The 15,850-nt window shown below is 37.2% G+C and overlaps 1 protein-coding gene across 2 annotated transcripts in view; it reads left to right on the forward strand.

Moving 5' to 3' along the window:
* Positions 1-15,850, forward strand: part of LOC124179354 (midnolin-A-like) — a 51,759-nt gene that overhangs the window by 22,649 nt on the left and 13,260 nt on the right. The gene's annotated exons all lie outside the window — the stretch shown is intronic.

A 15,850-nucleotide genomic window follows, 5' to 3' on the forward strand; every position in this document is an offset into this window, starting at 1 on the left:
TACAGCATGGGTCTTGTTTCTTTCGCCAATTTACCCGTCGACACTGCTGATATGTGTTATCACGTTACGGTGAAACATTGCGAAAGGTATCAAAGAATATGAATGATTGTCGAAGAATTTCTTTTGGCAAAGTATCGCGAAGTGCAGCAACGATGCTGCGGAATGTTGAACGTTGAACCATCGAACGTCCATGCATCAAGGACGAAATCACCTGCTGTGGAAGAGGGTGTAACAACACCATTCCGCAACCTTACTGAAAGTGCCGTGCGCAAGGATATCAAGGTGTACGTATACGCGTATATCGTGAGTGTGTGTGCGTGTGTGTATAAAGTATAAGTGCCGAGATCACCGAGGTCTAGGCATCCAACACATTTTATCTTCCTTCTTCCTTTCCTTCTCATGCTCATGCTCACGCTCATGCTTTTGTCGCTTTTGGCTCTTCTCCTTCCCTTCTTCTTCTTCTTCTTCTTCTTCTTCTTCTTCTTCTTCTTCTTCTTCTTCTTCTTCTTCTTCTTCTTCTTCTTGCTTCGTTCAACTTGGCGTCAGTGCTGCAGCAGGAATAACGAGATGTGGATAAAAAGAGAGAATGTGAAGGAGAGAGACGACGAACGTATCGTCGACGTCTGTGCTGGCGTCTGGACTTGTACAAAGATGCTGCCGACACACACTGGTTCTGTAGAGTATTTATTATCCCCGTGTACACACACGCGTCTCTCTTTGTAATGTCATACACGTATGAACCCACGTAACCCGGACCGCAAGGAGAGGGCGCGCAGGATTTTATACCCTGTGCCTTGTACAACTACCTTTATCTTACAAATACATGTGAGAATTTGGAATGGTGTGTGTGTCCCCTAATGTGTAGGTACCTACATGGTGGATGTAAGGTGGTATAAACACCACATGCGAATGTGCATGTATGGGTTGGTCTGCTCGCCTGTTTGACTGCCTTGGCTACCTGCCGTGACGACTGAAGAAAATCACCGTGAACGACGACCGAACCGTTCCTACATTGCGTTACCGGTTCGAGGCGCCTATAACGACGACTAGTATAGACGTGTAATATAACGAAGATGACAACGACGACGACGTCGTATTCGCGGGCCTAAAATCGCAGGGTTATGATTTTTTTTTTTTATTATCTTTACATAACCGTGTTTCGTACGTGCGGTTTGTTGTGCGCTGCCTTCGTACTGTCCGTGATTTCTATTTTCACTTTCGATTCGATTTGCAAATTTCATCGTCGTTTTACTATTAACGTTACGCAATTTATACACTCTTATACCTACTCGTGCGAGTTGTAATCGCGAAATGATTAGAGAGAAGATGAAAATATGCAAACGTGAAAGTGATTCGATCGATTCGTCGTGCAGGAGTTGAAATTCAACGAAAAGTTACCTACCATTGTCTTTCGGCAACGTTTTTCTGCTTACCTATCCATTCAGAAAGAAACCATCGTTTTGCTTACATACATATATCTAACCTAACCTAACATATATCGACGATATACATTAGGTAAACCAACAAAAATATCTAACCTAGAAACCTAACCTAACCTAACTTAACCTACAAAGATCGTCGTATCGTGGGTAAACTTTGATATATATATGAAGTGTGTGTTTGAAATTCGCGATGATTATCATACGACCTTTTTACTTGCGTATTGTGCAAACTACGATGCTAGTTTGCAACACATCGTAACAATTTCAGCATCCTGCTGACAATGAAATCGACGTGATATTCCATAATATCCATATACACGCATGTGGCGCATACCCCGTGTTATTCGCTATGTCGTGTAATGAATGTATATTTTAAATTACATACGGTGCAGGACACGTGCACGAGTCCACCTTATCCATGTACCCACGCTTACACGCAACGTATATGCATATGGGAAATACATCGTTATACTTGCGAAAAGGTGTGTGTAGGTATAAAGTTGTATGCCTTTACACATTGTACACCTGGTGTTTGAAATGTTGGCAGGTAAACGTCGAAAATGAAGGCGTGTCGTAGCAGTGTAATACACGTTATGTGACGTACAAGAACGAGATAAAAGTTGCAGTGGAATTTTTTATTTCAATCAATTTCAATTAATATCAGGAATACAGTAGAACATTTATTACAACCGTGCGAAGTTTCTCATTGTCAGTCTCGAAGTGTCTCAAACTTGATGGAAATAATCAGTTGATACGCCGATCTAGTTAGTTTGAACTTTAAACGTTAGTTTTAAGGAGGTCGCTTTGTTTTCGATACACCAAAAGTCTGCAGAAATTTTTAATGTTGGCAATAGAGTTCGATGATGATATTTTCTTTGATCAGGATATTTGACTGTCATGAGATTCAAGTGAAATTACGTCATTATCACGGGAAATAAAAATGTAGTAACAATGCGACGTCAAGCTTGATGCTTACGTTGCAGGGGTTTTTTTGTATTGACTAACTATTCCGCTGCAAGAGTTATCCAATTCGATTACGGACTCCAAAACGCCGGGTGTACTTCTCGTTCGCATGTTCTTGCTACTCTCCTATCCTTCCCTCTCCTCATCACAACTTGCATACCACACAGCAGCCCTCCTCCGCATCGACGACGATATCCGTGTGGGTACAACGCAGCATCATCCCACCCGAGATTCAAGAACGTTTCGAGGTTTCAAACCTCCGTCGGCCTCGGCGAAACTCGGGCCCGTTGCCAGGGCGAAGTATAAGAAGAAGAATAAGAAGAAGCAGAGGAGTTCTGGATTCTAACGGGTCCTTAAACTCCGGCAGCAATGCAGCGGCGGGTCCAATTTTTAGACCCCTGCTCCAGGACTCCATGAACAAAGGATCATTCGGGGGTCTCGCAGACGTATTAAAGTTAGCTGCCAGGCTTATCGATGTATGCGTCGTCTGCTGCTCCAGTGCGTGTGTGAGACTTCTTCTCTCCACATTTGCCTCTTTCTTCTTCTTCATCGTTTCTCGAGTAGGAGTAGGAGTAGGAGTAGAAGTTGTAGGATGAGACGGAATTTCTTTTTCTTCTTCTTTTTTTCTTGCAAAGAAACCCACTACCGCCAACGACGACCGCGTCGTTTGGTAAACTAAGGAGGAAGAGAGAGAAAAGGAGAGCGGAGTCGTAGATCTCACGGTGAAAAAAGGAGCAAGCGAAAATCTCGCCTACGTTTACCATCTTTCTTATTATTTTCCTCGCTGTTCGCTGAACATTGCAGAATTTCTTTTTTTTACATTCATTATTTCCTTTGTCTGTCTGTTTCACTTTATCATAGTACCCTTCTGCAACTCAGGAAATTTAGTACTCAAATTCACATGCGTCAAATCACGTGATTCCAGTGGCTCAGTTTTTTATCATCTCGTCAGGTTGACCAACCACCAACACAATTACGGCCATACTTTAGCCATAGAAATTCTCCGGCTTTTCGAGGTTATGTTGCGTAGTTGAGAATTTGAAATATCCAAAATTTGAAGAGTTTGTATTTGAGTCAACGTAACCTCGAAACGTTGACGCTTATTGACAGTTCGCGTGGGGGATCCGACAAGACAGAGTTGGCCAGCCTGTCTAAACGGACGAAAAGATTTTCTGCGTTACCGATCGTTGTTGTGATGGAAGGAAAATGACGAAGTGCTGTTACACTAAACCACTCAAGTTCCGTGTCTGTCCTGCTGCAAATCAGATCTAGAAGAGAAACGAGGCTGAAGTTATTAACGTTACCGTGTCAAACGTTCAAAGAAAAATCACTATTCGTCACCTTTAGAATAACTAGAAAAATTATCTTAATAAAATCTTACAAAATCTGTGATTGTTCATGCTTCATTAACAGTTTCCTAAATTTCAAGTCATCCTAAAATTACAAAATAACGAGTTTTTCTAAACATTATCACGATAACGTTACAAACTTCACCCCGATGAAAAGAAATAAAATAGCGCATACCGATTACCGGGCCTAAACGTGGAAACAAATGCCACCTCGGCGCCTACAGATAGGCAACCGGAGCTGCAATTCGCCATCTCACGAACGAGATTGTAACGCCCGGTCGTTGCCTATCTGTAGGCGCCAAGGTGGCATTTGTTTCCACGTTTAGGCCCGGTAGATGTGGCGATGAGGTTAGGATAAGGAAAGAGGGAGAGAAGCGTAGGCTGATGCAAAAGAGCAAAGAAGAGCTCGTCGTGTTTGCGGGCTCTCGTTTTCTTATTTTAGTTCTAATAATAATTACCCTCGTGGTTTCTTCTTCTTATTCTTATTCTTATTCTCCCACTCTATTGGAGCGGAGAGAGGAAGGTAGGAAGAACTAATGAGCGAATGACTGATTCAGCGAGTGTGTCTTGAGTGTCTGCTCGTTTTGAGCGAACGAACGATAAAGTCCAGACACCCTAACCGATCCTGCGTCATCTAAAAATCCTTATTCTTAATTTATACTTACGAGAAAATAGTGACACAGAATTTTGCGTAGAAACCGGCAGACGCAAAAGAATTATAAAGAAAAATTGTGTCTAAGTAGTGCTGGGGAAATATCGGGAAAACCGAGAATTTATATACATACACACTTGTAATATATCATCACATCACATAGTGCAGATTCATGGGAATTTTATTCGCAAAATTGGGAAAATCCTGCACGAGGAAATTTTACAGCGCGACATGATGACGGAAATACTATCATGGAATTTATATACATTGCTATAATTTTTATACTGCAATCGTCAAGACATATTGCCTTTTACCATGTTATCAAAAGAGTATGATTTTCAAATTTTACATGTGTTTTCGATTATATTTTTGAAAAAATTTTATACAGTTCGTACGGTTGTAGGAAAAATTTGTACACACTGTGCGTACACGATTTGTCCACCTTATACGGTATTCTATTAATTAATTTTTCTCTCTTTATCATGATCTATTCTTATTGTAATAACAATTTAAGTTACGAATTAGTGTTTAAAGTTTGACTTGGAGACGTTGCGTAATCCTCGTAAGGTTCTTATACGTAATGCGCGTCGCTCAAATTCCACTGTTGTTATACAGCTTATACACCAACACCTTTGCAGAACGATAATCCCCCCCCCCATATCTGTATATGTATATCGGAGTACTTTTGTAACAATACATACGCTTGTAGAATTCTCTGAGTTTACGTTTCTTATGGTGCCCGTAAATGGAAAGCGAATGTGAAAAAAAACTGGGTCGATTCCGATCGTTGTGCGTGGAGTATTATGTACATTTTTTTTTCTCTCTCTTTCCACTACTCATGTATCATGTATAGAGACGTAAACGCATGAATATTGAACGTACACGTTCAATTTTGGCAGAATAATTTGCGACGGAATTCAAGCGGAATATTTTGCACAAATTTACGTTATAAAGACTCGCATTTTCTTGGTTTCGTTTTTTTTCTCTCTTCTTTTTACACACATACCAGAAGGTCACGCTTCCATTTGACCAACTGTACAATCAAATTCTAACCTACAACGTACACATATGCTCTGTCTGTTTTTTACGTATTCTGTGTATAAAGCTATGTACATATATTCAAAATATATTGATGCCTGTCTCTAGAAACAATGTTCGACGAGATATGGCTATAATGGTTTATAATATATGCGTTAAATCTGTATACATCAGGCAGACGTACATATATAATTATATAGGTACACACCCCATGTAATACATATGTTTCAATGTAATATGCCATAATACGTTGGTATCGCAATGTTCCAAGCTTCTATTTCAGTTAAATTATCTTCATGTTTATAAAGTTTTATCAATATTCCTTCTCCTTCTCCTCTCCCGCCTCTTTCTATCTTCTGCTACACGATCGAGAATAATATATGTATACATAATTATACACAACAAGAGAGAGAGAGAGAGAGAGCGAGACAGAGAGTCGAATAATTTATGTTCAATACATACAAAGTTGTGTTTACCAAACTCCAGAGAATTTATAACACGAGAGATGAAACCGATTTCAAAATACAATTTTCAATTCGTTACGATGTTTTTTTTCTTCTTTTCTTCCCAGTAATAATAATAATAATAATGTAAATTCTTTGACATCTTAAGCAAAAATAAAAAAAAGAAAACGTTTTGAAAAAAAATTTGGCAATATTGAAAATAAAAGAAAAGTTTTTAAGGAATACTATTCGTGGGGCAATGGTGGCGCAGTGGCAAAGCATCGGGCCTTGGAATCCGGAGGTCGAGGGTTCGAAACAACTCGCCAAGTTGACGGAAATTTTCTCATTCCTTAAGATTCGATTTTTCACTCTCGTTCTTTCTTCATTACCTCGTATCTTCTAATATTTCTCTCCATATTAGAAATATCTGCGAAGGGACTTTGAAACCGGTACCCAAAACATAAACAAAAAAAAAAAATTGCCAAAGGTTGCGCGGCAAAGGTTGTTGTGCACAACCCTGCAGGATTACCGGAACAACACCCGAGCTCAGAGTCACTGACCCGTGATCCCCAACGGTGGTGGGTCGGTGCTAAGAGAACCTCGGAGAGTAAATTGTGTAAGGTTCTTGCTTATGCCCTGGCCCCGCTATATGTGCGTGTTTCAGGTACCGAGCGAAGATACAAATATTTTTTATAAAAAGCGAGAATGTTCGACGCGGTTTTTCATGCGTGTTTTCCGTACACAAAATATACGTTTTTACGGCATGGGCATTGAAAAGTCCACTTTTTGTGGCAGTTTTCGTTTCGTAAAGTGAGGCTTTATACGGCAACGAACAAAGTTGCGGAATAAAGTCTTTATTCCGCAGTTTTGATGCGCAGTTCGACGTGCGCATCCCAAACTGCCGAATAAATTAGCTTCGTCGAACAGATCGCGACATAACCTCACTCTTCGTTTTGCTTTTCAATGCCCATACCGTAAAAAATATTGTATGTGGCATGCCCGTAAACCGTTTTTTGGCTCGGATAATTTCAGTACTCGCTTCTGGCTCGCTTCCGGCTCGCTTTCAGCTCGTCCTGAAATCTTTATCCTTGCCAAAAAAAAAAAACAAAAACAGGCGGTTTACGGGCATGCCACATAAATAGCTATTCTAGGACGGTATTGTGAGTTTGCGAATGCGCATGCGCGACGTACAGCAAGGACCATTTTCAAGTTTGAGGAGTTAAAAGCGGCCTTTTCTGTAATGCGCGCATGCGCTGTTGCGAATAAATTTGACATTACGCGACCCTAACCTCAATTTCGTGCTACGTGAAAAAAATGCGTAACATACACTTGTTATATAAAGAATCAAGTGCAACAAGGAAGCCACGGTGTTTTCGCCTCGCGTATCTGCAATATTTGCCTTCGACTTCACCTACGACTCGTATTGCAAACTTAAGCTCGGCCCGAAAAGACCGAGTTTGCCTCCTTGTTACACAATATAGTATTTCATCTTTCACGGCTTTAGGTGTCACTCTTTTCTTCCATGCAAAGATTCCACACGTGTTGACTTCGCTCCTTCCACTTTTCTTTTCCGTACCATCAGTTTGAAATCCAATTTTGTGTAATTTAATATCGGTCAGAGATAAAAATATTATATAACAAATATCACGCCTATAGTATATTTTGACGGCGGAGGTAGCCTTTTTTTTTCTTTCGTTTTTCACGCTTTCACGGTGTTTATTCATATGTGAAAATAATCGTAAACTGGGAGTAATTTATTCATATTTTATACACGCAATGTACAATATAAATATTATATAAATAGATATGCTTGTTGTTTGTGCATGTACTGATAATATTTATCACAATATGAGTATACATACAAGTTGGATACATAGATATGTATATTAGTCGTTATGTTTTGACGATGAGATAAGCGGAACACCTCTGCAATGCTATACGATATTATTCTGTGCAATATACATAGTATACGGATGCATTACATACGTGCATGTACAATATACTTATATATGTATTCGAGGGAATCCCACTGTTTTATATTTGCATAAATGAAAACCCTGAATATTATTTCTGGAACGATTCAAGTGTAACGCGACCTTCGCTTATCGTTAGCCTCCGGACGATTGGTTGGTCGATGTAATGAAGTATTATAACATCTTTACCCGTATAATGTACTTTACATGCGTATACATGTATCTATAAGTCCTTATTTGGGGGTCGAAAAACTTTGAGATCTGTTCCAAATCATTAAAAAAAAAAAAAAAAAAAGAAAATCTGATTGTGAGTAAAGCTTCAAACCTCTACGTTAACTGGAACACGTGCCTCTAAGCTCCGAATGTTTTAAATACATTATAGTTTTTATAACCAGTTATTTCCTTCTGCATGACTTTGGTATGAATTGAGGGACTGATTTGAAACTTGGCAGAGTTGTTGCTTACAATGATAGGAAAAAAACGGTGAAAATTTCAAAATTATCGTCTATATGTAAAAATGAATTTAAATTTGAAAGAAAAAAGAAACAAAAAAAGACAAATACACCGCTGATTATACAAATCGAAATTTGTCTGCGAATATATTTGGAGGATTTATTACATCTTTCTGTGTCACGATATGAAAGAAGCTGCTTCTCGTAATCCCTTCAGGATTTATCGTGTATATGTATACGTACGCGTGATGAAAAGTATATAATGTATAAGTGATGTATAAACAGGCGATTTTATGTTACGGCATGAAACTCAAAGGTGAAACTTGACACGTACTCATCTATATGTGGTATTTTTCTCCCTTTTAATGCCTTCATCCTTCCTATATGTATATATATACTTACGCACAACACACTTGCATACTCCTCTCCACCACCTTAACTGTTGCACCTACTTTTTAACGCTTTGAAAAAAACCCCTTTGTCCTTACCACGGTCCCTTGCATTCGCTACCTATCTACCTACCTTCCTTGCTTTGCACTTGTGAGAAATACGAAGGTATTCATTCCCTCTTTTTCTCACTTTTGCTCGTGCGTTTTATTTGCTGCTGCTGCTGTTGCTGCTTCTGCTTCTGCTTCTTCTCTTTAGGCACAGGCAATGATTCTTTACACGTCTCGGAGAAACTTACCGCCATAATAAATTCAGCAGTGGGCAAACATTTTCGCTTTCTTTTTGTCTTCAGATCAAGAGTATTTAAAGTAAACAGCGATTGCGATATCCAAAGTAGAAAAATTTATTTGAATGTTGGTTTTTATTTTGTTTTATTATTTTGTTTTGGTTTTTATTTATTTTTTTTAAATTATTTATTTATTTATTTTTTTTTTTTTTGCAAAAAAATTACGCACTTGCAGGCAATAAGGATTGATTTCAATATTTTTAACGCGTGAACGTGTTTCTAAAATCTTTTATTAGTTAAATTTTGATCTCTCTTTTTTTTCAAACGAAAATTTGCGGATTGTTTATTTGGTGTTTATTAAGTTGCGAAGTAAATTTTTCTCTGCAGCTTCCACTTTACCGTTATACTTGACGCAAGGTTTTTTTCTATCTAAGGTCTTAGAAAAAAAAAAATACTTTCATCTAACAATAAATATTTAATATCTGTCTGTTATAGGTGTAATCTATTTTCTATCGAAATACGCTTTAGATATACCTGTTTGAATTATAATTCTGTAAGAGAGGCGCTGCTGCTGCTGCTGCTGCTGCTGCAGGTTGATTATTACTGCAGGTTAAGCGATTTCATCTCCTTTTTGCTCGGAATGACTTCGAGGTCTATAAATAACAACAGCACCGGCAGCGCCACGATCTACTCTGTTTGAAAATTCACTTCCAACGAGAAGCTGGTTGGCTGACTGGCTGGCTGGCTCTGGCTTTGGCTCTCGCCATCAGCCTCGCGTTACAGGCCTCTTCATAGCGGGTTCAGTTTCGCTATTTTTTATTCCTTGTGTTTTTCACCTTCTTTCTCTTTCTCTCTTCTTATTATTATCTAGACACGCATGTATATATATACACATACATATACTTATTTTGGACACTGTTTTTTTTACACTGTAATATATATATACATGTACATTTGAATGTTAAACTGCGGTTTCGAACGTCGAGAATTTTCTCTTTATATTGTAGCTGTAAAAAGTTTTTTCTTTTTTTTTTTTATCACTTAGGAATGTATTGTTAGAATTTTACAACTCCAATGTTAATCTGTCCTAAAAACTGTTGTCATATCCACGCTGTACAACGTGGCGTATTTTAGGTGTACATTACAGTGTAAAAAAACAGTGTCCAAAATAAGGAATTACATGTAATGAAGACTGAAAAAAGTACAAATGAGGTTAGTCAGGTCGAATTGGGTCAAATCAATGCGGTCTCAGTGTCGAGAAAATATCTTAGGTAACAACAATATTTTCGATCCAAGACTGTTTTAATTTTTTTAAACAACATCCAATCTGGACAAGTAATAGCTCAACTTAAATCATCATTCAGCATTCGGTATTATGACCGAATAGACAAGTTGTGTGAAATCAATACGTGGGTAGTATAATCACAGATTGCGTGTAATGAACTAATTAATGCTTGATTTTTAAATATATTAATCATATCGAAAGTCCTCATATTTAGTCAAAGGTGATCTGCGCGAAATTCATTAACGAACAAAATACGAAGCTATTTTATTATTTGCAATTGGAGAAATTGTACGAATTTGGTATGCCAAAAATTATTAACTCTGAACCGTGGTTACTTAATTCTATCGGTTTTCCATTGTTTTTTTCTTTATATACGTATATGCAGAGGGAATTTTGCTAACTACTAAATGGTTTAATACATGCGCATTCGCTGAAATTCGAGAGCAAGAGCAATTGTTTTGGCAGGGCGACCAACATTTATAAATTCTCTTAATAACCTTAAAATGTTGGTCGCCCTGTCAAAACAATTGCTCTTGCTCTCGAATTTCCACGCATGCGCATTAAACCATTCAGTCGTTAACAACTCACTCTCTGTATACATACTCTGTCGAATTTAAGAAACTTTTTTCGGATTCACTAGTTTTTTTTCCCTACCAAAGCGAATCTACCGTGCGATCACTTATCATGAAAATTCAAGACGCGCCTTTATTACAATTCCTCTCACAATATTATTCCACCTATATATCAACACCTGGAAATTTATTAGCAAATTTATCTTACCGTTTACGCAGTTGAGCGTACGAAAATTACGTCTGCATCCCATCATTTGCACCACCATCAGCCTGCAACCAGCCAGCACCGTCGTCTTCTGACCTACGCGATAAATTTCCCTCGCATTGTTAACGTTGTAACGTATAATTTTCAGCATCCTCTCCCGCGTTCACGCAGCAAGTCGTTACAAGTATCAAGAGCAAGTAATAAACCGAGCAGCGAGTGAGGAGGATTAACTCTATGGCAAATTTTATTATTATTGTATGAAAATTGGAAAGGTTAATTTATTTTATTTATATTATTGTTATTTATCGTGAGCTGCGAACACGACGGCGAAGATGGTGTATAAATTACAATATATATATATAGATTTGCAGCGATCAGGTGAAGTCTGCGAAGTCTAATATCCCGTATGGGAAGTCCGTTAGGTGTCGCTTCGTTAGATGGGCGCGACTCCTAGGGCGGCAGTAAGGCGAGAAAGAGAGGGAGATAGAGAGAGAGAGAGAGAGGCGCCAGGGCGGAGGAAAACCCTCCACTGCTGCGGCGGCAACAAGGTTTAGATGAGGTTTCGTCTTCAGCAGGTCTTCGGCTCGTCTTTGTTTCTCTATTTATCACTTTCTGCTCCTCCCTCTCCCTCTCTCATTTTTTTTTTTTTTGGTACCTCTAGTTCCTCTTAATCGTGAAAAGGAAAATGCAAGCCTCGTGTAAATGTTACATTCCCGGTCAATTTAACACTGATCATGGTTTAATCCGCCTACATTTATGCAACACTGTTTACATGTTGAGAAAATCTACGCCTGCATTCCGGCAACCGAGAGTGTATTTCTCCGATCGCCATTTGTTTGTCACGAGTGTGAAGTTGGCAACGTTATCGTATAACTATGCATCTTCATCAGAAAGAGTTGTTATTTATGTACTTCCTGCCTTTAGGATCGTTTGAAACTGAAACTTTGTAAACTATAATAAATAAAACTTACTCATAGCTTCTGCAAAGCCGACTCCCAATTGATAGTTATTATCAAATTGCACTACAATAATGATTATTTTTTTTTTTTTTCTTTTTCGCCACTAATGTTTCGTAACGTAAAAGTTACTTACTTCAGACTGGTCATTTGAATCGTCGACTTTTCACTGTAGTATCTTTAATTAACCAATCATATGGACCGTGAAACAAATGTCGATCGGTAAAATCTACTCTGGGTTACCGAAACGCAAGCGAATTAAATTTGTACTAAATTTTCAACCTGTGTAATATTTTGTGTAAGAAATAATTCGATACAGTTTTATAATGTATAAATCATGTTCAATTCAAATATAACGTATAATCAACGATTCCTGGAGAATTTTGACGGTAACTATTCTTTTATCGCGTCTTGGTTCTTTCCAGATGCGGTTTTCTCTACTATGATAAAAATAGTTACACGGATTGATAGATATAGATGATTTCCCCGCGGATCAAAGCTGTGAAATCGACTTGTATAAACATGTACATATGTATATACTTGTATACTATGTATGTACATGTATGAGATTGAGGAGAAAATTCTAAATTAGAGAAGTATTCTACGTATAATATATGTAACAAAGATGACATACGGCAGAGTGATTATAACAAACGATCTGAGGTATGATTACGTTTTTTTATTCTTTATTTATTTACGTGTTTACATTTGAATTTCTATCTTTTTCCATTAAAAAAAAAAAAATAGAAAAGAACAATTACAAATAGTTGTACGATACGTTATGGGTATTTATGCACTTTGATGAGAGATCAGGTTTTAACGATCGCAACTGTTCTCAATAATGAAGAAATAAATTTAAATCGATGTGAAAACTATTTAAATCTATTTAAAAAGAGATTGGAGAATTTTTATACAGATTTATATCCTTTCGGGATACAAATGTATATTCAAGTTATGTCAATATTGAAACTTGAAAATCTTGTATAATGTTCCTGAAATCTGGAAAATCTGGAATTGTTAGTCAACTTAAATCGTGTACACTTGAAATAAATCCTTGTTACGAAAAATTCATTCGTTATCAAAGATCGACGAAGATACGAAGAGAAAAATACGAAAATCTTGATCGAATTTAGGGTCAATTAAGTACCGAAAGGAATTAGGACACTTACCAATGACTTATTGTTAGAGGGGGGAAATTTGATGGAAAAATGGCATTTTGAGCCCTAAAAAACTTGGTAATTTTATGAAATTTATTTTGCGAAAATCGGTGCCCACGACTCTGTTACACTTTACACTTGACGCTATATGCGCGTGGTTATTTTTTACCTCCTTCGATTTTTTCCCTCCCCTCCATTATACTTTTCTCCTTCTTCTCTTCTCCCTCCCCTTTTCATCCCAACGCCGCAACCCTTTTTGTCGCCCTTCGCTGAACGAAACTCGCAAAATGCGCCAGCGTTGTTATTCGCCAGTCCGGCGGCAGTTCGAAATCGATATTAGAGGCACCGGCTGATTTCTGACAAAACCCTCCCACTTTTCTTTCTCTCTCTCTTTCTCTCTCTCTCTCTCTCTCTCGACGGCGACGAGGAGAAAACACGACACGAGTTCCTCGAGAGTGACGTAGGTATACCTACGTATTAAAGTTATACTCGTTAAAGCTGACGGATCGATTTCCCTCTCCGTTTAACAACGCGACCTGTAACTTTATGAGATAAACACGCGCAATTTATGACAAGATAAATACATGTAAATAAGAAATAGTAATAATGAAAAATGATAATTTTGAAAAAATTAATTTTATACATTTTTTTTTATCTATTATTTTTAACATGTATCGTTGATCTTTAAAGCTCTTTGAGTGAAATATCGAACGAACCTGAAGAAAACTTCAGGAAATTCATTCGAAGCTTAACGTCAGTTTTTTTTTTTTTATTTTCTTTTGAGAAAAACTGCTTTGTAATGAAAATGAATTATAAGAAAAAAATACTTACTTTTAAAATTTTGAAATTTTAAAAAATTCGGTGCATTTTTTTTTCTCGTGTTTTCAGCCAAAATTGATCGCCAAAATATGCATATTACAAGTCAAGTATGTTATAACTTTCTTGAATTTTCTTGAAATAGATATTTATTCAAGTACAAGATTCTCGTTATTATTGTTATTACGTTGTTTTGCTATTTTAATAAATATTTTTATTTTCATACAGTCATTTTCACCACGGGTTTGAATATTTTTTGTCGATTAAAATATCTTGGCGTTGTTCTACTTGGGTTAACGTAACCATGTGTACATTATATGTATAGTAAAATATTTATCGTAGTTGAAACGATATCGGAATTCGTTGTTGCGTATAAGAATGATGTGAAATTTTTTTCGCCGTTTTTCATTCGTCCTCAACTCGTCATCAAAATATTTTACATAGGATAGTTGAATTTTTGAATACAACAATAATAATAATAATAACAACAACAAGGAATAAAAATATCGAGAGAAATAAGAGACTCCTGCTTATGTACACTTGTTTTTTTCACTTGAAATAACAGGCGCGAATGATTGTAAACGCGACCTAGATATGAAGAAATTGAAATAAACTGAAAGTCTCAGAGCTACGTGTATTTGCACGAAGAGCACATATTCGGGTAAAGTTTGAACCCATGGTAATTAACGACGTATGGGATGTACAGACACGTTAAAATGCTTCGAAACAAAGATTGACGAGGTGTCAGTGAAGCAAATCTAGTTGTTTACGTCCAAGTAAGAAAAAGAATTAATTACCGCTAACTTATCGTTATATTAACAAAATCAGAGAAATCATATGATTCTATTTTATATTAATTATTTTTGCAACTAAATATTCACGCTGCTTGACCGGTTTTGAAGGACAATAGCTGGTTTTATTCGTAAGTGAATTCTCCAGAAATCGTCGTACCTACATTTTCTATAACTGTAACGTGTTTCTTGCTGAGGCACAAATTTATTATTTGTAAATTATAACGATCGTGTAATAAATATGTTGATTTATGTTTCTTTCATCAACAAAAAAAATCTATCTCATTGTCAGACAATTTCTTAGGGGTGTATAAATTTACGAATGTGAATTAACCGTCTTTCATAAAAATCGGAGGAATAATGTAATGATGATCTGATTTCTTTGACATGGGTATTAATTGTAGCAACAATCAGGTGTTTGCAGTTGAGATTCAATGTAGAAAAAAAAATATATCTATATATATATATTCCGCATCGATCGCAAGAACTTTTTAAATAAGATTCAGCTTGATCGGCTTCACTTGCACTTTTTGTACCTTTCCTTATACTTGTACATACCTATTTATGCTTCTACGTATTTTTAGCTCGACTATATGTTCCATACATCGAGCTCAAACCTATTGCTAAAATGATAGTATTGTAGATATTTCAATATATTGAATTAAATTCCAAAGAGTAACGACGCCTCGTTTTTTTCTTTTTTTTCTCTCCTAATTTTCCTCTTCAAGTCGATTAGCAGTAACCTGTGACCCCCCCCCCCCCCCCCCCCCCCCCCCCCACTTCCATTTGTTACTAATACGTACTTGTTACACCTCTGCATGTATCGTGCAGGTTGTATATAATGGTAATAATAATAACAATGACAGTGACAATGGCAATATCAATATTAAGAACCAAACGAGTCGCAGGTTGCATCTCGTCGCTTTTATCCGCCAAATGTATAACAATGCGCACTGCTGCAGGGATTCAAGATGCTCTGCCTCTTCGTTTGCGCGTGTGTACCTTATATTATATGTAATTAACATACCTGTATTTACTGCATTTCGCAGTGAATGCGCGGTGCAGTATTGCGTGTGATTATAT

The sequence above is a fragment of the Neodiprion fabricii genome, chromosome 4, assembly GCF_021155785.1.
Source record: "Neodiprion fabricii isolate iyNeoFabr1 chromosome 4, iyNeoFabr1.1, whole genome shotgun sequence".
NCBI lineage: Eukaryota > Metazoa > Arthropoda > Insecta > Hymenoptera > Diprionidae > Neodiprion > Neodiprion fabricii.